The sequence below is a fragment of the Typopeltis vanoorti genome, chromosome 7 (genome assembly GCF_054136105.1).
Source record: "Typopeltis vanoorti isolate ZY-2024b chromosome 7, IOZ_Tvanoo_1.0, whole genome shotgun sequence".
NCBI classification, from domain to species: Eukaryota; Metazoa; Arthropoda; class Arachnida; order Uropygi; family Thelyphonidae; genus Typopeltis; species Typopeltis vanoorti.
This window is the reverse complement of record NC_143555.1, coordinates 126,815,735-126,839,315: the sequence shown is the minus strand read 5'-3', so window position 1 is coordinate 126,839,315 and position 23,581 is coordinate 126,815,735. Positions and strand designations below refer to the sequence as shown.

The window sequence follows — 23,581 nt, the reverse complement described above, 5'->3', positions numbered from 1 at the left end:
GTATGTGAAAGAAATAACAGTTTTGGAACACACAGTACGACAGGGGTCAAACTGTATTAATTATTTAATGAAAGCGCTCATTTCATCAAACTTTGATATCAGAGTACTACTACATTATTAAATTATAAACATATGAAACATTTTCTTTTAAATTATTAAATATATTATCGTAAATACAAACATGATTAAACATGTATAGTTACGCGCGTGGGTGGTGAAAAAATCGCTGATAACCGTTATAATTTAGGATATGAATCCGAAAGCGGATTCATATCCTAATTCATACCCGGATTCATAGCTAGCGGAGAGTTCCGACTGGCGTGATTCGAATTATTTGAATTTAAACTTTTAACGTAAGCAGTTTGAGTACGCTGTTAGAACGCAATCCTGCTATAACCAGACGTTGCCCTAAAAGACATATTTTATTCAAAACGTCATTTAATTTTTTTAGTTATTAAAAAATGGATTATAAAATATACGACGTGCACTTATATGCTAAAATACGCAGACAAATATAAAACTAAAATAAAGTGTCGTGTACCTCCCTAAAAACCGTTGTATCATCATAACTTAAATAAAAACATACCCATTCATAAAGCGTTTCCCATTTACTTATTCATCTTATTCGACTACTAATTTATACAAATGTTTTGAATAAATAAATAAATACAGAAATTAATTCTTTTATTTTAAAAAATCACAAACTTTATTATCAGCCAGATGCTATAACATATACAATAATGTATATATACATAGAATGTTAATTATGCATCGTAAATTGGTGGAGTCCTCCCATCAAGGATAAGAGGACTCCACCAATACCAACCAAGTGGCGATTGCCTTCCTTCTGTCTGTGTCACTTAAGGTTCACTTCGGTGTTCTCATACGGTACCTCCCGCTTCATTGGGGCAAAGCAAATCCGATAGGTGGAAGAACTACAACAGCATAGACCAGATTACGACAACCCACGTTTCAGCATTTCTTCTGTCTTTCTGTTGATGCTCCATCTTCCTGGAATATAATTCCCATGAAAACCTAAAAGGAGAAAAAGAAATCTGATTATTCAAGCGGATCCCTCAGATGGGGTATTCCGTATTACCAATACAGAAAGACATAAATACAATACAAAACATTCCATACACCGTTTTTCCTCCTCTTCCTAATGGGCAAACATTTGCTGCACACTTGTCCCCATCATATATCATCATATCATCAGGATCTAGTCGCTCTGCTCTAATATTTCGCCCACTAGTCAGGCTTTCCCTTAAACGTACCCCGGTATCACTGCACCCTTGATGAACTCTGTGATGGATGCGCCAGTTTTTAACTTGGCAATCCCTATGGAGGAATAATGATGTGCTTTGTCCAATCCTCCTTGCATTCCTTACTCGCTACAGCACTTGCACTCCCAGTTAAAATTCAACGTGTCCAATAGCTCATCACTTTTCCTAACATACTCACGTGACACCACCACCCCTCATGTAAATGAAAATATCCATTCTTGCTTTCAGTCAAAATCCTCTTTATTCGGTCGAATTCTTCTCTTCATAAAACGAAGGGAAGAAATTGTGCAGCAAATGTTTGATCGGTCCATCTCTTCATATCTCATGAATGGATATGTATTGTTCAGATGCTCGTATTACATCTGAGCCAAAATATATTGCAAATCACTTTCGCTATCTTAGTCTTATTATGCTTAGTCTATAGTATGCCAAAATGAAGCAATACTAGAATGATGCTAATAAGTAGAAACAGCGAAGATGAAAACAAAATGACATCACAATAACAAGCATACATCAGTATGTATGGATGTACGTGATGTACTTTTAATTGCCGATGGCAATGTTTTAATTAGGTCATACAAGAAGCCCTGTTTTTGAGGTCAACTGGGGTGACATCATGTACGTTCATCTCTGCGGTTGGTTACAGTTAGTCACATGATAGTCCCTATCACGTGACGGTAACAACAACGTTTCTAACGTACTTTTAAGGATTTCGAGGTCGTAATTTTGCAGCGTAGGACGAGGGATATATTCATTACTAGTATGTGCTAAAATTCAAAAAAAAAATAATAAATAAAGAACAAACACTGCAAATATAATACTTGATGGTACAAATTAAGTGAATATAGAATCCAACATTGCCGAATATAGAAATTACAAGAGTTTCGTGTCGAAAATATATATAAAAACTAAAAGTTTCGACGGAAGCAAGCATAAGTAGTGCTTGGGCTCTTTGCAAAGGTGGAACAAGCTACAGATGACTTTCCTTAGTATTTTCCATAAATGTAAAGCACATCTCCTAGAGGATATGTATGATAGAAATATGTATGATAAATATTGAATCCAACATTATTTCAAGAGTTTCGTGCGGAAAATATAGAAACTAAAAGTTTCGGCGGACACAAGCATAAGTAGTGCAACTTTGGGCAACTCGTTGCAAAGGTGGAACAAGCTATAGATGTCTTTCCTTAATATTTTCTATAAATGTAAAGCACATCTCCTAGAGGATATGTATGATAAAAATAAGCCTTTGGCTCTCTATTTCAGTAATACATGACGGTTTATTTATTTTCAGTTACAATCTAGAAATTATTGAAACAAAGAAATATAAAGAATAAAAATTTTTGTTACAAAATAAGCAAGTCATCTGTCAGATCTGCCGCGACCTACGCAGGTCAAATATCACAAATCTTTGCATAACACGCGTTAAACGAAACTAACAGTAACAAAAGTGCGAAATAGCACTCGTAATATACTCACGCGCAGCTCATGACTTTCAAATTATACAATAGATAGGTTAAAGAATATTCATGTTAACAATTAGCATGTATCTGTCAGAGCAGATTCGACCTCCCGAGTGTTAATTGGCAGCGTTCCTCCCTTATCAAAAAGTAATTAAATTCAACCCCTCTATTTTGAACTACCCGAGATTGTGATAGGCTAGCTTCATTGTACCTCAGCCAATACCAATGGACAAACCAATGGGGGAGAGTTACGTAACCCGACTGGTTTATTTTTTTTTAGGTCTACAATCCCCCACCCCACCTTGTTTGAACTGCTTTTTAAGCGTTCTTTTGAAAGCTTTCAGGACAAGATATCTACACTGAATGAATTATTTTCGTATGGAGATAACGTTATTTTGAACTTAAAGTAAAATTCAAGACTTACGACATGATGTTTCTCTTTTAAAGTGAATAATATTCTAGTTAGACTGTGTATGTATTCCATTAATAGTTTTTTCCTCAATTTCTTGAAAGCTTGTTTGTTTTGAGACTTGGCTTGTTTTCGACCAGAGTCGTGGTTATGTGTGTGTTTTTCCTAGACTAACTACCTAGACCATGTAACGATATCAACAGCATCTTAAAAGCGGTAGCGACACTTCTTTTTGTTTTTGAAGTTAATACTAAGGTGTCATTTTTTTAAACCAATTATGGAACTTCACAGGTAGCACATTTTGTATATGAAATCAAGAGGGATAATATCTTTACTTGTTTTGTTTGTGTGTATAGAAGTGTTAAAAATGGAAGCAGGTCCTTCTACAAGAACTCACCAAATTGATGATCCTATTAATAGTTTTAATTTAATCTATAGTTGAGGAAAGGAATGTATTTCTGATATTTTTTTAGCTGTTTGCTGTTGGGTCATGTGTGTTTTTCCCTCACTTTGTGTCCCCACGACCTTGCTTGAACTGCTTTGTAAGCTATCGGTCTCTATGGCTGGTTGTAGTCACATGATATCTACACTCATGTTTTTCACTCCAAGGTAATTTTAATGGAAAGTTTTAATATACTAATGAAATTATTTAAAAAATAGATACAAGAAACCTGACTATTCCAGAGAAATTAATTTTATTCAATACATGGTTCAAAAAATTACAGACAGTACAGAATATATACAGTATAAAAATAAGTGAAAAATTATCTAAAAACTAATATTAAATCAAGGTATTACATTTTTATTTTATAAAAAAATCGACTAAAAATTCAATTTAATTTATTTTTATTTCATTATTTTTGTACTGTGTATATTCTGTATTGCCTGTAATAAAATAATATGTAGACTGTGCATTTATTCTTTTTAACATATCAAATAATGTATATATATATATATTTTTTACTTTATCAAATGTTTTTGGATAATCTATAAACAGGGATCACTTTCTAAATTAAAGTCTATCTTTTCTCTATAAGTAGTTTTTTAATCAAAATGCTGCATCCACTGCATAACGCCCATTTTCTGAACCTATTTTTGAAGCATGTATTCAATAAAATTAATTCTCTGAAATCGTCAGGTTTCTTGTATCTATTTTTTAAATAATTGCATTAGTATACTTTAGTCCTTTCTGTCAAATTGAATATATTTTATTAAAAAAATTAATAACCTCTGAGGAAATGTTTCCAAAATTTATACAGTTTGGAGATTATTCCATTTTCTCCTACTCATTTAGTGTTTCCTTCCCATACCGGGGGTCGAGGTTGTGTCTCGTTATCACTTTCCCCAGTTCTCTTGAAAGCGTTTAGTGATTTCTGTTATATTTTCTCTAATACGTAAGGCTTTTCTTGTACAGCTTCTACTGCACTTCTCCGTTTTGAGGTCCCCAGACGCTAGCGTTTATATCACGTGATAGCATCGTTTTCTAGGGTAGTTTTAATCGATGTTCCCTCCTTATTAAAAGGTAATTACCCCATATAAGCATTTAGTTTATTAAGGTGTTGTATTTTACCTTTCACCAACTTTTCCGATACTTTAACAAACATTCTTATAAAAAGTGGTTAAAAACTTTTTTCACATTAGTATTTGAGTCAATAGTCAAAGTTAAGTTGCTTGTTAGTTAAGGGTCAAAGAACTTAATTCTAGAATTATTATAAGATTCTACTGAAAAAAGTTATTCATCAGAAAGCAAACATGATAATTCCTTGTAGGTAATTTTGAAACCTGAATTTTATTTTTTATTTTTGATTTATCGAATCACAAATTGACTTAATCTACACTGACTCATTTGTATTACAATAGCTGTATTTTCATTTGAATTTTAATTTATGATTGTAAGTTCTTTGGCTCTTAATAATTGGTATACTTTATTCAGAACTAATCCACATTCATTGACCCAATTCGAATATAATGTTGCTATTTTTTATTTGATTTTCACTTTTAATATGACTTGAATATTATATCATTTCTTATTTTCATGAATATATTATTATTATTACTTTAAGTAAAAGGTCCACAGAACTCTTGATATCCAGATAAATAGGGAAGCAAATTTAGTATCAATTCTAATGACAATGATGGCTTACGTTGATAGCAGTTGGCTAACCAAGTGCTGTGAAGTTAAAAATACGTACAGATCATTAACCATCAGGTAAAAAATAAGTTTCCATCAAATTGGTTACAAAAAGAAAAAACGTAAATGAGTAGGAAAATATGGAATAGTCTCCAACCTGTATAAATTTGTTGGAAACATTTCCTCAGAGGTTATTAAATTTTTAATCTAGTAATGCAACACTAATGCAGTGGAGCACTTTAAATAACTCAGATATAGAAACTTCCGGATTAATAAAGTCTTACAGTTTTATTTTTTTAATTTTCTGTCCATTTATTTATTTTTCTGAGAAATAGGGCTGAATATATATCCATATTAAATTATATGAACATTAAACTCTTCAAGAAAAACACCCTTACTATTTAGAAAAGCTGTATTGGAGAAAGTCAGCATATAAGAAAGGAATTATTGTTAAAAAAACTCGATCACTAGGGTATTAGGAGAGAAAGATGGACTGAGACATCAATGGAATCTGATAGAATAGTACTGAGAAATTTATCCTATGGTATATCAGAGCAAACATATGCACAAAAATGTTTTTGGAATACTTTTGTTTAATTTCCAAAAGTTAAAAAATTGGAGCTGTCCTCTTCTTTCTTTTATAAATTCTTCAGTTTCAAGTGGAATGAATAATAGTAATAATAAATGTTTCCGTATCAATAAGAATTATATATATATATAATTTACCACTGGGGAATAATTCCTAACAGTCTGTTTTTCATTTCAATTACATTCAGAAATAAACCACTATGTCGTCTTTGTAAAGTAAAATTAAGGTTAGAATGGTTTGTTTGGGTTTACTATTCGGTCAAAACATGGATCATTCCAGTGCGGGAATATATTTCTATATATACACTATACTACTTTTTTTTTTTTTTTAGAAAATTCTGCTTTTCTATTTAAATTTCTTTAGATAAGTGACAAAACCTTTAAAAAAATAAGGAATCGTGTCGTGAATCCGATGAAACATGTTGCATTTTGAATAAATTTAATTGTTATTCTACATATATATATATAGAATAACAATTATCTATATCTATATATATATATATATATATAGATATAGATAATTCTATACATATATATATATATAAAAAAAAAAAAAATCAGCTAACGCCTTTTTATTCTCGTATACGGGAGTAGGCGAGGCCATTTAGCCCTATCTAACTTTTGGAGACTGAGTGGGCAGTTCAATCTCCACTGGTATCCAATCAGAGACAGATGGCCCAAGGCTATCACTAATTAAGCGGTACGCAGTGAAGAGAGACGGCTCAAATGTGCCGCCATCTCGTGGTCCCTAACCCTAACACAATATATTTTTAATGTCTGAAATAATGTGGGTTCTACGGTCGATTTTCTTGAGTTTACAGGACGAAAAACCCGAGTTTCCGGGAGGAAAAACCTGCTTGCCCGTGCCAGAGATCGACTAACTCGGGAACCGGTCGAAAAAAGGCTTAGAAAAATTTCCTCTAGTCGCCGACTAGACTCGAAACCAAGTCTTCCTTCCTGCGGCCAAGCGCGGCGGTGTGCAAACGCCACATCCGCTGAGCTACACAGGCTATGTATATATACAGGGTGTTCGGGATAAATTTGACATATTTATAATTAATTATATTTTTCCGTAAGTTACATGTATTAACACACACTTCTCTTCATTTAAAAGTTTGGACCCTTCTTCATTCATATACAAGATGTCAGAAAGGATGGATAGCTGGAACCCACCTGAATCATGGAAGAGAATAACTTGTATCATGATGATTCGTGCCCGCCATCAAAATAAGGATATTACGACTGCTGCCCAATGCTCCCTGAATACAGTAAAAACAATCAGGCATGAACTAGAGACTTGCAATGGTGACTACGAGGATGTAGCAAGAAGAAAGATCCCTAGCAGACGATCTGATTGCGTTCGTACAGCAGAATTCCTCGCAAATCTGCAGGAACAGGTGTTGAAGAACCCTGGCATTGGAATTCGGGCTTTGTTCGTGGAGTTGCTAACTGTAGTCAAGCCCTGGATAACAAGGGTAGCCAATGGTAGGCCGTATGTATGGCAGCAGGATTCGGCCCCTTGCCACACCTCTGGGAAAAGTCAAAAATGGTTGTCTGAAAATTTCTACGACTTCACCAGTCCAAATGTTTGGCCTCCAAACTCCCCAGACCTTAACCCCATGGATTATTTTGTATGGGGCGCAGTTGAAAAAGACACCAATCGCACTTCCAGTAATACAAAAGCCCAGTTAATGGATAAAATTAAAACAGTTTTTGCGGCCCTTCCCAGGGAGACTGTAGCATCAGCTTGTTCGAGGTTCCGAAGCAGAATTGAAGCTGTGATCGATGCTAATGGTGGTTATTTTGAGTAAATCTTGTTGATAGTATTGTAATTAACTCTGCCTGTAATGTTTTTTTGTCAATTCATTAAATTTAATAGATACAAAGAAGATTTTCTTTTTCCTTACGAAACTGTCAAATTTATCCCGAACACCCTGTATATATATATATATATATATATAGAATAACAAATATATATATATAATAAATTTTTTAACTTGGGGATATTGTATTATAGGATAACCAAGTTATTTTATAAACTTGGTTATTTTAACTCCTAATCCCAAGTATGCATAAATTTAATTGTTTCAGGCGCAAACTTAATTGTTTGCATATTTGGGATTAGGAGTTAAAATAACCAAGTTTATAAAATAACTTGGTTATCCTAATATATATATATATATATATATAAGGAAATTAAATGACTCTATACCGAGAATGACAAGTTTAATGTTAAGATACAACTAGTTTCGTTGAATATATCAACTTCTTCAGGTATCACAGGCAAAGAATTAAATAAAAAATAACAGAGACATAATAAAATACATTAACAGATCTAGTATAAAACACAAGTACATTTACATTTAAAAGAGGAATGCGTGCTTGAGTTCCAACGAAGTTGACTACGTGCGAGAGCTGGCGTGAGTGCGCCAATATTGGATAGTGGCAACGTGTGCGTCAGAGATATTGTAGCTAAGGCTATTGTTAATATGAGATGAATCAAGCGATATTTCTCTAGATTCAATCATTATTCTTTCAAGTTCATCATAGCACACATGGATATTTGAAGTTAGTGGCCAGTCTACGAGGTGTTGGCAGCCCTCATCCGAGTTGATAGAGAAGAGAACATGGCTAGAGAGAGCGCGCTGGCTCTGGTTCTGTTGTAGGAAATGTCTCTTTTATATTCTTCCATGCGTAAAACGATGGATTTAGCTGTCTGGCAGTAGTATGGTCTGCCACAATCACACAGAATCTTGTAGACTCCTGGATACTGAGTATTTTTAGGTCTACTGAGTATGGAACGAAGTTTAGGAAACGTAGTGAAGCAAGTTCTAATGTTGAATTTCTGGAGCATTTTAGCAAGTTTTGGGGAGAGAGAGAGCTGATGTATGCTAACGAAATAAAAGCTCCTGTTGGAGAAGAATCTTCAGCAGCAGTTGAGCGGCGGACAGAGAGAAATTTATTAATCTTCTTAAGAGAGAATCCATTGTTAACAAAATATATTTTGAGAAAATTCAGTTCGTAATCAATTTCTGTTTCGTCTTACGTTTCCTAAACTTCGTTCCATACTCAGTAGATTTCCTTTTTTTATATACAGTTCTACCGAGTAAATAATGAACATTAATATATATATATATATATAACGTCGGGTCTCTTTTTATGCGGTAGATACGTTCCACAGAAAAACGCGTATAAAAAATTGCACAAAAAAGGCTAAAACTTACGTTGAAAAATTAGGGGTACGTTCCATAATTTTCTAAAACCGCATAAAACCGAAGCAATGAATTAAAATAAACAATAAAAAAAAGTTTATGAAAGTTCAGGAAAATAAGAATGCCTAAGTTTGTTTTAAATCTTTTTTCATTTAATTTTATTGAAAAGTAACAATTTTTCTTTTTTTTTTATTTTACATTTTGTCATCAGAATTATCGTCGCAATTAGACAACGTTTGCGAATTGGTGCGAAATCACTTTCATCACCAGAAGAGATAGTCAGTGCATCAGATTTGTATGGTAAAGGCAATGGTTCTTCACAAACAGAATTAGCTTCCCCCTCGTTCTGTGCTGATTTTTTTCTTCTGACAATGTAATCAGTGATTAAACTTTGCGATGATGATTTCACTAATTTTTTATACATCTCGCGATATACAGACATACAGTAGTTCAGCTCACGTTGAAATTTAAAGGCTCGTTCAGAATTTGTGTCATTAACAAGAAAATGATTTTCCAATTTATTGCACAGTTCAACACCTTCTCGAATTATATTTTCAGTGTGGGGGACAGGTTTTTCTTCCGCTTCACTATCGTTTTCTGGATCTTCGACGATATCTAAAGTTAATCGATATCCAATAATATCATCGTCACTTAAGGCATTATCCACAAGCAATTCGTCTACATCGTTCTGGCTATGTATCAAAACCTTCTCCGTCATTTTCATGTGCCAATGTAATGATTTCATCTGATAATATAGATGTTTGGATGGTTGCAATGTTTGCAACACATCCAGGCCAAGCTGCTTTCCAGCAGGTTTTTAAAGTTTGTGGTCTTATTTCAGCGATAGCAGATGCAGCATGATTTAAACAGTCCAAAATAGACATTTTTTTTCAAATGTCTATTTTGTTAATGATTCATTTTCTAGTTTATCCAATATAAATTGAACAGTGTGCTTAACGTAATATTTTTTAAAAGTAGCAATTATGCCTTGATCTAATGGCTGAATAATGCTTGTTGTATTGGGTGGAAAAAAACAACCTGAACATTTGGATGGTCTAAATGCGGATGACTTGGTGCATTGTCAACAATTAATAAAACTTTAAAATCGAGTGCTTTTTGCTTCATGTATGTTTACACTTCTGGTACAAAGCAATTATTGAACCATTCAGTAAATACAGCAGTTGTTACCCAGGCCTTTGTATTAGCCATCCAATGTACAGACAGCTGTTTTAGATCTTTGCCTTTTAGAGCACGTGATCTTAGAAATCGATTTACTAGGAGTGGTTTCAACATTCGATCTCCTGATGCATTGCTACAAAGTAACGACGTTACTCGATCTTTGCTTGCTTTAAACTCACTTGCTTTTTCCTCAGACTTTGCGATGTAAGTTCGACTAGGCATTTTCTTCCAAAGCAGTTCCTGTTATCAGCGTTAAACACTTGATCGGGACAATATCCACAATCTTCAATAATTTTGGCTAACTTCTCTTGAAAATTTTTGGCTGCTTCTTCATCTGCTGCTGCAACCTCGCTTGTAATCGTCACGTTATGAAGTGCATCCCTTTTTAAAAATCCGGTTTACCATCCTTTACTAGCCCAAAATTCTTTATCAACCTAGGAAGCGGAAGTAGATTGCTTCATCTGTTCATAAAACCGAAGAGCTTTTTGTTTAATTAAATAACCACTTATAGGAATTCTTCTTTGAGTTAATTCTTCCATCCAAATTACGAGCGCTCGTTCCGTGTTTTCTAATAAAGCATCTCTTGAGTACGATGATAATTTGGCACTTAGTTTTGTGCCAGAAATGACAGATTTTCTTATTGCGACTTCATTCTTTTTAATTGCTCTTATAGTAGATTCGCCTAAATTAAAATGTTTACCTCTTGAGTACGATGATAATTTGGCACTTAGTTTTGTGCCAGAAATGACAGATTTTCTTATTGCGACTTCATTCTTTTTAATTGCTCTTATAGTAGATTCGCCTAAATTAAAATGTTTACCAATCACGTATATCCCCTCTCCTTTTGCTAAGCGATCTAAAATTGCGATTTTCATTTCCAAAGAAAATAAATTTCTTTGGTGCTTTTTTTTTCTTCACTGGGCCAAATTTAATTAATTATTAATGATCAATTATTAATTAATAATCAAAAATCAGCTAAATTAAAAATTAAGTATTAGTGAATACATTACAAAATAACCAAGGCGTTCCATGAAAATTTTCAGGATTTGTGAAGTGTTTCCGTTTGTAGAAAAGTTTGCGAAACGCCATTATCGGAATGGATTCTCCTTCTCTTGACATGCGCAGAAGTGTCGAAAGGTGGTGTATCTGTGGGCATGCACCGCATAACTTCAAATCCGCATAAAAAGAGACCCGAGTGTATATATTACATTTTGAAAAAATCGTGAAAAAATCGAATTGCTCGTATGACTAATCCGACTAGGATACGTTATCTCCAATAATTACATAGACTAGTTTTTGTAATAGCACATTTCTACGTTTTTTGGTAACTTAAATTATTTAATCTATTTTGGGCTATAAAATATGGATGGAAGTATAATACTCTCCATTTCAATAATTAAATACATTTCTGTTTTTGAAGATTTGTATTTTAATTGGATAATACAGTTGTTAGTTTAAAATGCGAGCAATGTTGTTAGAAACGCTGCCAGACCTTTAGAAGGATAGTTATTTTTAGAACAGAATTATAAATAGGGAAGATAGTTGTAGTGTTTGTGTGCTTGCATTCACGTGGATTCTCGAAGTTCATTCGCTGCTCTGAGAAAATTATCTGAGTTGTAATATGTGATGATGGACATTATTTATATGATGGACATTATAAATAATTCGATTACTTTGGTTACTATGGTTCCTATGATTTCATTACTGTGGAACGAAGGCTACTTTAGGGTAAAATATGTTAAAAGGAAGATGCATGGATGGCTTTCGACTGCGCCCACATTTTATGTTGTTTTGATGACATTTTGAAATAAATATCAGATATTAAAAATCCGGAAGTGCTCGCTTTAAATCCCTCTTTCATTTCAGAGAGCTGTTAAAGAACAAACACATGATTATGTGAGGAACATGTTGAGGTCATCGATAGACTTGTGATGGCAAATAGAAGTACAGTATATCTGCATGAAATCACACACACACACACACACACACACACACACACACACACACACACACACACACACACACACACACACACACACACACACACACACACACACACACACACACACACACACACACACACACACACAAAGAAGGTTATATAAGCATACTAAGCATACCTAGCCTCACAGTAAAAGGTAATAACGTCTAGAAAGAATGCTTAACTGACATTGTAGTACCTCAACAAACAATTTATTGAAAAATAAAAAATACAGTACTGTGATTTTTTTTTACAATTTTCTTTCTTTTCCGTTTGCTAAATTCTGTAAAATAATTTACTGTCCTTTCTTAAAATCAAAATTACGAATATCAAGGTTGAATATTTATTATTTATGATAATTTCACAACGTAAGGTTGGTTTAGATTCTTTTACAGAATTTAGCAAACGGAAAAGAAAGAAAATTGTAAAAAAAAAAAAAATCACAGTACTGTATTTTCTGGAATCTCAGAAACAACATGGCAATGCAAACCCAGAGAGAACAAAGATACGCCGCCTCCCTCGACACAGCTGATTACTCCGGAGGTAGAATCGGACGATGAACTGAACAGACAAAAAAATACCGGTGAGTCTTATAATTTGAGTTCCATAAATTTATTACTAGAAAAAGGTTTAGAAAATATAAAATCCAGCTTGGTAGATCTCGTCCAAGAACTATTTGATAAACAGAATAAACAAATAACAAAAAAAATTAGCGAATATGAAGAGTTTGTTAAATTTAATAATTCAAAAGTCGAAGAAGTCTTAAAAGACATTAAAACCAGCATTAACGCACTAACTGACAGACAGCACAAATTGATCAAAGATATATCGGAACTCTGTCAAGAATTTAATTCCTTGAAACTACAATACGAAGTTTTAAACTAACAACAACATACAGAAGACCTTATCATAAATGGTCTTCCAGAAACTGAATTCACAGAAAATCTCAGAGACGTAGTTTTAAAGTTAGGCCATGCAATTGACATCCCCCTACAGCATAATAATATTCAGACCATAAATCGGATTCCCAGGAAGAACAAAAAACAAGGCTTGCCACGACCCGCACCAGTAATAATCCGTCGGACAAGCAAAGCTACAAGAGACAATCTCATAAAAGCCAGCAGACTGAAAAAACCAGTAGTAAAGGATTTAAATGCATCAATAGAAAATACGCCAATCTTTCTATCTGAGTATTTAACACCTTTCAATCAGAATCTTTAGACCAAGCAAGAAATGAAAAAAAAAGAAAAAAGTATCAATTTTTATGGATCAAAGAGGGCAAAACATTCTTGAGAAAGTCACGGACTTCAAAGTCTATACAAATAAAAAGCTCGGAAGATATAGATAAGTTGCCACAGTGAACCAAAAGACTCCAACTTAGTTTAATAAGAAGATCTCAACACAACAAAAATGAATGTGAATCATTAGATAGATGTAATTACACCAGAATACATCAGTAATTGTACTTTCGAATCGCTTGATGCATGGAAACAACATACAGTACAAGTGAGAGGTCTCTCAATCTTACATATTAACACCAGAAGCATCCGAAAATATTGATTATTGTTACAGGCTTATCTGAGGAATTACACTGATATTATTGATATATTGATTCTAACAGAAGTATCCATAACTAATGACGAAGCGACTGCTTTCCAAATTCCAGGCTTCCAACAACATAGATCATGCCGCCAAACAAAAAGAGGGGGTGGAATATTAATATTTATCAAACAAAAATTAATAGCAAAAGAAACGGCCTATCAGTTTGAGCATGCTGAAACCCTTTGCCTCGAAATCACTAATACCACCAATAGACAGCATCCCATAATACTAAATGCTATTTACAGGCCACCAAACCTAAACATGGTAAAATTCTTGCAGGAACTCAATTGCTGGCTTTCAAACCAAGAAATATGTTCAACCGAATAGCTAATGATAATTGGCTACATAAACATAAATATTGCAAACGAAAACCAGAACAACACTGTACAATACCTACACACGCTATCCATGTATAATCTAATACCAACAATAACATCATGTACTAGAGAAGAAATATTCGGAAATACTATAACTGCCTCCTGTCTAGATCATATAAACGTCCGAGCACCACCAAACAGTTACACTGCATCAGTCATAAAGTGCAAAGTAGCAGACCATTTCTTCACCGCTCTAAATCTACACACCAAGACAATATCCATGCAATGTCCCACAGAAGAAAAGCGACAGAAAAAAATAATAGACGAAGAAATAGTCAACCACGAAATAAGAAAAACAAACTGGGAACACCTGGCATCAGATATCTTATACAACAACATTAAACTCACACTGGAGGAAATATATAAGAAAACTACAAAGAAAGTCAGAATTCGTTCAAAAACAACACAAAATCCTTTGATAACACAAAACTTAATCCCAGAAATACACAGAAAGGACGCTTCACGGAAAGAATTAAAGCGATATCCAAATAACACAACTTTAAAAACTGAATATAAGATAACAAGGAATCGCTTTACAACACAAATCAGAAAAGTAAAAAGAAGCTACTACAGAGACAAACTAACCTCTGCACAAAACAACATGAAACAAACCTGGCATCTGATCAGTGAGATGCTAGATTGTGTTCCCAACACCACCGCCTCCGAAACCATAAAACACAGCTTCATGAAAGACGCAAAACCTATCCAACAACTAGCAAATGACTTTAACCAATACTTTGCAGACTCCATCCAAGAACTGCACGGAAATATTCCCCCAATCACAAAACGAGACCCTCCACTTGGACCACAATCAAAACAGACATTATGGTTCCCAACCATAAAAGAAGTAGAACTTCTCTCTGCAATAATCAAATCAAACAAACAAAGGCCCAGGAATTGATGGTATCAGACCTAAAGATATAAAGCAACATGCAACTAGTTTAAGTCCTATCCTACTAAAATTAATAAATAAAATATTTAAAACATGACAGATATACAAACATGGAAAAAGAAATTTAATAAGCAATTGCAGACCCATAGCAACATTACAAATTATCAATCAAATTATGGAGCGGATCATATTGAAGAAACTCACAGCATATACAGAGACCTTTCATATTATCCCCAAAACACAATATGGTTTTCAGAAAAATAAGGGAACAACATTTCTCTTGGAAGACTTTACAGACAGGAGCCTGTGTAGCTCAGTGGATGTGGCGTTTGCACACCACCGCGCTAGGCCGCACGAAGGAAGTCTTGGTTTCGAGTCTAGTCGGCGACTAGAGGAAATTTTTCTAAGCCTTTTTTCGACCGGTGTTCCCGAGTTAGTCGATCTCAGGCACGGGCAAGCAGGTTTTTCCTCTCGGAAACTCGGGTTTTTCGTCCTGTAAACTCAAGAAAATCGACCGTAGAACCCACATTATTTCAGACATTAAATATATTGTGTTAGGGTTAGAGACCACGAGATGGCGGCACATTTGAGCCGTCTCTCTTCACTGCGTATCGCTTAATTAGTGATAGCCTTGGGCCATCTGTCTCTGATTGGGTACCAGTGGAGATTGAACTGCCCACTCAGTCTCCAAAAGTTAGATAGGGCTAAATGGCCTCGCCTACTCCCGTATATACGGGAATAAAAAGGCGTTAGCTGATTTTTTTTTTTTTTTGTGACTTTACAGACGTAATTAATACCTCCTTAGACAAAAACAAAATTGCCATGGTAGTCTTTATTGATCTAACTAAAGCATTCGATACACTCACACATCAAACCTTGTTAGAAAAGCTGAGGCACGTTGGAATAGACGGGCCTCTTCACAGGCGGTTTACAAACTACCTTCAAAATAGAAATCATATCACATGTATCGGGTCAAACCGAAGCAGAAAGCTACCAGTAACCTGTGGAGTACCACAGGGAGCTGTACTCTCCCCACTCTATCCAACATTTATACGTACGATATTAATCAGCTACCACTCAAAGGTAAGATATTCCAATACACAGACGATACAGCGATAATATCCATCCATAATAACGCAAGCATAGCCCAAACAAATATGCAACATGACATAAATCTGATCATAGACTGGCTCACGAAAAACTCCATACACCTAAACTCAGAAAAGACAAAATTAATGATATTCAGAAATCCACTGACTCGATCAGTTGATAACAAATATATAACCATCCAACATCCACTTTCCAACATAAAAAACACACAGAATAGCAAAACCACTACAATCACTCAGATTGAAACAATACGATACCTTGGAATTTACTTCGATGCAGATATGAACTGGAATAGCCACATAAACCATCTACACAACAAACTCCGAACAATAAGTGGCAAACTCTACAGGTTAAAAGACATAGTTCTCACACGCCTAAAAACACTAATATTACAAAGCACTATGCCAAAATATACTAAGATAGCTATAACAACGTATGCTTTCTGTGCACCCTACAAATTAAATAGATTAATGTCGCTGCAGTACAAAATGATTAAACTGATCTTTTGGGAACAAAGAGAAAATAACGTCAGAACACAAAATACTGACAGCAAAACATTTATGTCACTATGCAGCTTTGCTACAACATTATTTCGATGCCAACTACAGGACAGTCTGATACATTCCAAATTATTGTGTGCGTGCGCGCGCGCGTGTGTGTGTGTGTGTGTGTGTGTGTGTGTGTGTGTGTGTGTGTGTGTGTGTGTGTGTGTGTGTGTGTGTGTGTGTGTGTGTGTGTGTGTGTGTGTGTGTGTGTGCGCGCGTGCGTGCGCGTGCGCGAATTTCTCAATCATAGATTTCGTAGCTTTCCAACACAGCAAAAAAAAGAGAAAAACAATAAATAATAACCAACTGGTGTCATCCTCAGATAAGCTTCGAGGATGAAAGCAGAGAAATTAGATCTCATCCAAGATGTATCATATGTAACCAAATGCATGTAATGTATGTATCACATGTAAACCAATGTATGTATTATATGTAAACAAATGTATGTATTATATGTAAACAAATGTATGTAATAACTGTAACAAAAGTATGCAATATAGAGTGATTATATCCATTGATATTGTATATATAAAGTGTAAAATTGCAAAGAAACATCTGTAATAATCATCATCATCAATATTATAATAATATAAGTTGTAAACAGTTATTGTTATTATTATTATTTAAAAAAACTTTATGTACGAAAAAGTATTTGTTATGCATAATTGTGTTCATATAATGTATGTAATTTATCTGAGAAATAATAAAATGTTAAAATGTTAAAAAAATGTATGTAATTTTTAGAATTTTTAAATTTAGTAATTTCAATAATTTTATAATGTAATTGTTATATGTATGCAAGACATGATAATCATTAATATAATATTACAATGTAACATGAAAAAATAATGTAATAAAGCATTACTATTAAAAAATTATGTAAATAATGAGTTTACATTCTATGTTTGTGAGAATTCGGAAATATAATATTTAAATCGCATACGTGTAAATACTGTGTATAATCACATTGCTCAAACTTTGAAAAAAAAAAGTAAACTACAACATGTAATATTATTTAACTTGTGTAACTCTGAACTATATAATCGTAAATTATTGCTGTGATTGTTATTTTAAAAGATAGCAAAAAAATTATCTTATCATCATTATTATTGAAATCTCATCACTGTGAAAAATATACGTAGCACGTAGTGCTGAACTTTGTAAAATAATATACTGAATGTTACTCAAGATGATAATTATATATATATAAATATTTTAGAGATCAATAGAAAATTATTATTATTATTATAAATTATTATTATAATATAACTTATATTATTATTATTATATATAATAACAGAAGCGTAGCTAGAGGGGGCGGTCCGCCCCGGGCGGCATTTTGAAGATTTTTAAACTTTTGTAGTTAATTCTAAAATACAGTCTCGAGAACTCATTCCCAAATATTGTAATACTACTGCGAATTTGCCTCACAATTGCTGTAAGTGTTGCTAGTTGTGAGAAGAGTTTTTCTAAATTAAAATTGATTAAGAATTACCTACATTACTATGAAATAGACTTCGCCAATGTCATCGACGATTTTGCTAACAGAAAAGCAAGAAAAATAACATTTTAGAATGCCGGAATTAAAGAATTACTTAAAAAATAAACAGTGTTTTAATTTATTTCCCTATACGTCGTTTTGACTTTTTGTAGTATCTTTGGTGTGTATTGAGAGGGCGGCAAACTCAGGGACCGCCCCAGGCGGCAAAAGCTCTAGCTACACCACTGTATAATAATAATATATCGCCGGCAAAGATTGGTAGATTGGTAGAGTCTCTGCTACTAATGGCTCACGCAAAAAGTTAAGCAAGTTTGAGTGCGGTTGGTAGTTGGAAGGGAATCGTTTGATGTTGTTGGCACACTCTCCCTCAATGAAGTCTTTGGACTCCCTGGAGGTGTCACATAATAATAATAATATACTGATATTTACAAATATAAATAATAAATATTTTCACAAAAATATTATAAATACTATAATAATAATAATAATAATAATAATAATAATAATAATAAATTCCATAGTACAACTGTGGAATTTGTTAAGAACATTAAAACAATCGGCCTTCCTCAGTCTAGATTGAACCTTGACTTATGGAAATACTGAGTTTTCCAATGCGCTGGCGTTACTTCAATAATCGGTTCATAGTCTTTTTCAATTCTCGTATGAAAATCGAAATCATCTATAAACCAAAACCGCCTTTGTTCCATGGAATTTTAGTTTTGGTATGTATTTGCACTCTAATTTTTCTAACGTAAATAATTACTTCCATGAAAAAGTTAACGGAACGTGATACATTAAAGTATCCAATGCATATAACATCATTGTTATTGTCAGCTAGCTGCGTTACATTTACATGGTTTCCAAATGATGAAAAAAAAAAAAATAGAATGTTAACAAATGAAAAATAAATAAATCATATATATCCTCTAACGCCTATAAATCCCCGCTAGGAGTAGCGAGCGGCACTCGTTTTGTTAACCATAACTTTCTGTAGGCAGTTGGTATCTACCCATCACTCAAGGTTGTGTACGTTCCCATGGCCTATTAAATAAGAGACAGTATTCATAATCACAACAGGTATTTATTTGCATTTATTCGTGTATATTGTACAGTCAGTTTTGCTTAGTTGAGAGCAAGTAATGTTTGCGGGAGGAAAAACTCCATTGTGTGCACTAAAAATTGCGTAACTATTGAAGGCTAAGTGAGCCTATAAGGATCTTTTTTCTGCAGATCTAAATCTTGGAAGTTACTACCTAAGGCTACGTGGGTTAAAGGGGAAAACCTGTGTTATTAGATACTATAATTGTAGGTTTATTCATTTATTCATTATATAAAATTACAATCGATGAGTTTTATAATTGTGAAAATAAAAATACTATTTTGTTTACATTCAACTAATAGTTCATAAAATGAAATTAATACCACATACACACACACGCACACACACTTTGTGCTCTTTTCTGTTACTATGACTACCTCAGAGTTCGTGCACGTTTGAGACATTATTATCGACTACCATTAAAGGTCATCAATATTTGATTACTTGATTCATATCATCATTCAAGTAATTGTGGCATGTTATATATATGGATTCATTCGATGTGTGTGTGTGTGCAGAGTTCAAGTGAGTATTAGACATAACAGAAAAGGGCGACGGGTCTCACAGTGAGCATGCGTATTTTATTCAGCCATACTCGTCTGAGATAAATAAAACTGATATGGTGTAACAGAATCCTATAAGCTTAACTGCGAAAAGTGAAACTGATTTTTTTTATAAAAGACTTGAATACGTTTTATTTCTGAACTTCCGCTGAACATATAACATGATTAGTAGAGGGTGTGTGTGCGTGTGTGTGTGGGGGGGGGAGGTAAAGTGAGATAGCGAAGATTTTCTAAAACAGGAAAAGAAAGATTTGTTCTCGACAGGCAGTGCAAGAGATGATTGTAAATTGTATGATTTCGATATTGTATAAGAAATATTCTAAAGAAATGAAAATGAATAATAGTTTTATGAATGTTTCAGATGAATCTGATACGTGTTTTATAATAATGATGTAATAATAATAATACTAGTAGTATTTGCGGACAGTAAGTTTATTACATTTACAATATGGCGACCATAGTACTGAGTAAGGGCGAAAGTTATATTGTAGTATTTCTTGATTTTCCTTATGCATTTGATAAAGTACTCCATTATAAATTAGAATTTAAATTGCGATGGGAAGGGACAATAGATCGTCGACACTAATTAGAAACTGGCTAATCAACATATATTAAAGTACTGCTTAACATAATACATTGATGATGTAGCATTAGATATAAAGGGAAACATTTCTTTAAATTAACACGGAAAACACAAGGAATAAGTAATACTGTTTGTTTTAGGCCATATATTAAAATAATAATAAAATATAATAAAAAAACATAAAATAATGCAATGGTATAACTGAGGGAATATTGCAATAATAATTATTCATTAGCTATTAAAATATCGAGGGAGGCAGTCGTTCCAATTTAAGTTTAGACTGTGAAGTAAGGCCGCTTTCTTCGTTCAAGAAGCGTTCAAATTTATATCGACATCGATGAAGTAAGCGTGTTTAAACCATGGGATTTTATGGCCCGTATCTATTCCGTACTGTGCCAAGCCAGATTTCTAAGATTTACTGTTGCTAATATCAGATTGGCTTTCTTGTAATCTCTTTCCTACCCAACGTTCAGTTTGTCCAAAGTAACGATGACAGTCACAAGAAACTTGGTAGACACCAGGAATAACCAGAGGATAGTGTTCATCTTTGGAAGATGGAAATCATTATGATAATTTGTTGATAGGAAGAAAAGTAGCCACTAAACTGTATTTTTTAAGAATTCTGGGAATTGGTTCTGAGATGCCAAAAATGTATGGGATTGGGACTTTACGTTCTGTGTTCTTGCTGTTTGAGCTAGGATTATAGGAATTAAAAAAGCTGCTGCGTGGTTCTTTCTGAGAACCCATTGAATTTCATGTAGTGTTTGATATTTACGAGTCAAAAATAGTATGAGCAAGTCACAATAAAGTTTTTATAATTCCAGTCTTCCTCGCTTTTTAGATATTTTTGGTAGAAAACAATATCTTAAAAGGATAATTGTTGTCTTTTTACGTGTCCATGGTAAATTTAATTCGTGGATGTAGATATGTGGATTGTTTATATTAGAATCTAATATATCTACTTTTTTATCTAGTCGTCATCGTATGCTACGCTTTCGCGCAGGCCTACACATTTTATCGCGTGAGCTTCCGTAACCAATAATCCCGAGGAATAGGTTGGTTGCTCCTTATTCCTGGTGGTATCCCATGTCTGTCGAAGCGTGTGTTCACGGGGCCGGTTTGCCTTCTTGCGGGAGGAAAAACCCCAGGATAAACTTGGGAAAAAAACCCTGCTGTCCACGCCCAAGACCGGCTAACGTGGCTATGGCAGCTCCTCACGTCGTCGATGGGAATCGAACCTAGGACACTCCTTCCCCAGGTATATGGTTGCGAAGCACAAAGCCACTAGGCTAACCGCGCAGACTTTTATCTAATAATTAGATAAAAAAGTAGGCAACGTGTCTTCATTATGGACCAGTTAGCAAAAATGTCTATATAACGAACCCAAAAATGAAGGCTGAGGGTGTATATACAAGAAAAGGATCATGTTCTAAATAAATGTTAGCAAGTACGGGGGGAGAGTGAACTTCCCATTGCGGTTCCTCCCACTTCACTGTAAAATTTATTTTGACAAATAAAGTATCTGGAGTACACAACAAAGTCGAATAATTTCACTATATCCTGAGGAAATACTTCTGAAAGTAGATGTAGTGTATCTTCAAGACGAATATTTGTGAAGGGAGAGAGAGAGAGAGAGGGGGGGATTTTATATCAAAGCCAACCCTTCATTTTTGGATTCGTTATATAGACATTTTTGCTAACCGGCCCCATAATGAAGACACGTTGCCTACTTTGTAGGTTGTAGGGAAACAGTTTTTTTTTTTAATGTAGAAAATCGGAATAATTTTTTATAAATGAACAGGAGTTACCAATCTGAGTAAGTAGGCGAATCTGTATGGTCGACAAATGGACGAAGAGGAATGTCATTGTTATGTATCTTAGGTAAACCGTAGAACTGAGGGATTCTAGCAAAATAAGTTTTAAGTGTTTCTATAGTGTCTCCATCGAGGCTGACAACTTCATCCTGTAACGAGTTCAGTTTTCTAAGTTGTCTATTAGTGGGATTGTAAATGAATTCTTGGTATGTTGATCGATCCCGTAATAAAAGTGTGGTTTTTCTTTTATAATTGGCAGAATCTATAACAAGTATAGCATTCCCCTTGTCAGATTTAGTAATAATGAGATGATCTCTTTTTTTTTTTTTTTGAATTCTTAAGAAATACAAGTTAGTGGCAACTTTTCTTCTTAACAACAAATTATCAGCATGGTTTCCATCTTCCAAAGAAAAACGCTCTCCTCTAGCTCTCATTGATATCTACCAAATTCCTTGTGACTATCATCGTTCTTACTTGGGACAAACTGGACGCTCTGTAGAAAAGAGCATACAAGAACACCAATCTGATAATTAGCAACAGTAAATCTTAGAAATCTGGCTTGGCGCAGTACGGAATAGATACTGACCATAAAATCCCATAGTTTGAAACAACGCTTACTTCATTGATGACGGTATAAATGAACGCTTTTAATGAAAGCGCCTAGCCTTATTTCACCGTCCGAACTTAAATTGGTAAGACTGCCTCTCTCTATCTAAGATATGGAAAGTCTTATTCTAATTACACATCAATATTTTTAATAGCTAATGAATAATTAATATTGGAATATTCCCTCAGTTATATCATTGCATTGTTTTATGTATAACATCACGCAGCTCTTACTTTTTCCAATCAATCGATTGTTTGCGTTCTACCTTGTTATTAACTATTATCGCCATTAATGATGGCCTGTAATATTCAGGCCGAAATATGGCACAAGTATGTCTTAAACAACAACGGGAGACATTCAGTTTTTTGCAGATGATTTAAAGTTCGGAAGAATTATGAAAAATAACTCTGGTTTAGGATTACTTTAAGAGGAGGAGGACTTAGATAAGTTGACGCTACGTATAGCATAACGAATGCCTCTTTATTATCGCCAAGTGTAAGGTTTTCGCCTTGGATCGAAGAGATGGAATGCAGTATACTATATTAATGGAAAGAAATGCACTGAAAGCAGTAGAGGAAATCATGCTGATAATTTGTCGATAGGAAGAAAAGTAGTCTTATTTTTTGGTGGAGGAGTATGGAC

The 23,581-nt window shown here is 34.0% G+C and overlaps 1 protein-coding gene and 1 long non-coding RNA gene across 3 annotated transcripts in view; one reads left to right on the top strand and one right to left on the bottom strand.

Moving 5' to 3' along the window:
* Window positions 1-859: 859 nt before the first annotated feature.
* The window catches only part of LOC150105044 (uncharacterized), a 133,361-nt gene continuing 110,639 nt past the window's right edge, over window positions 860-23,581 (bottom strand). Inside the window, exon 3 of the long non-coding RNA XR_016548563.1 lies at window positions 860-1,035. This is a non-coding gene — a long non-coding RNA (uncharacterized LOC150105044). The remainder of the gene's footprint in view (window positions 1,036-23,581) is intronic.
* The window catches only part of LOC150105045 (uncharacterized), a 114,868-nt gene continuing 110,570 nt past the window's right edge, over window positions 19,284-23,581 (top strand). The window contains exon 1 of one of the 2 annotated variants that reach the window (XM_090395468.1): window positions 19,284-19,350. The gene's annotated coding sequence lies outside the window, so the exon portion shown is untranslated. Of the gene's footprint in view, window positions 19,351-19,403; window positions 19,579-23,581 lie in introns of those variants that run through there. The other variant, XM_090395469.1, reaches the window with a different exon arrangement.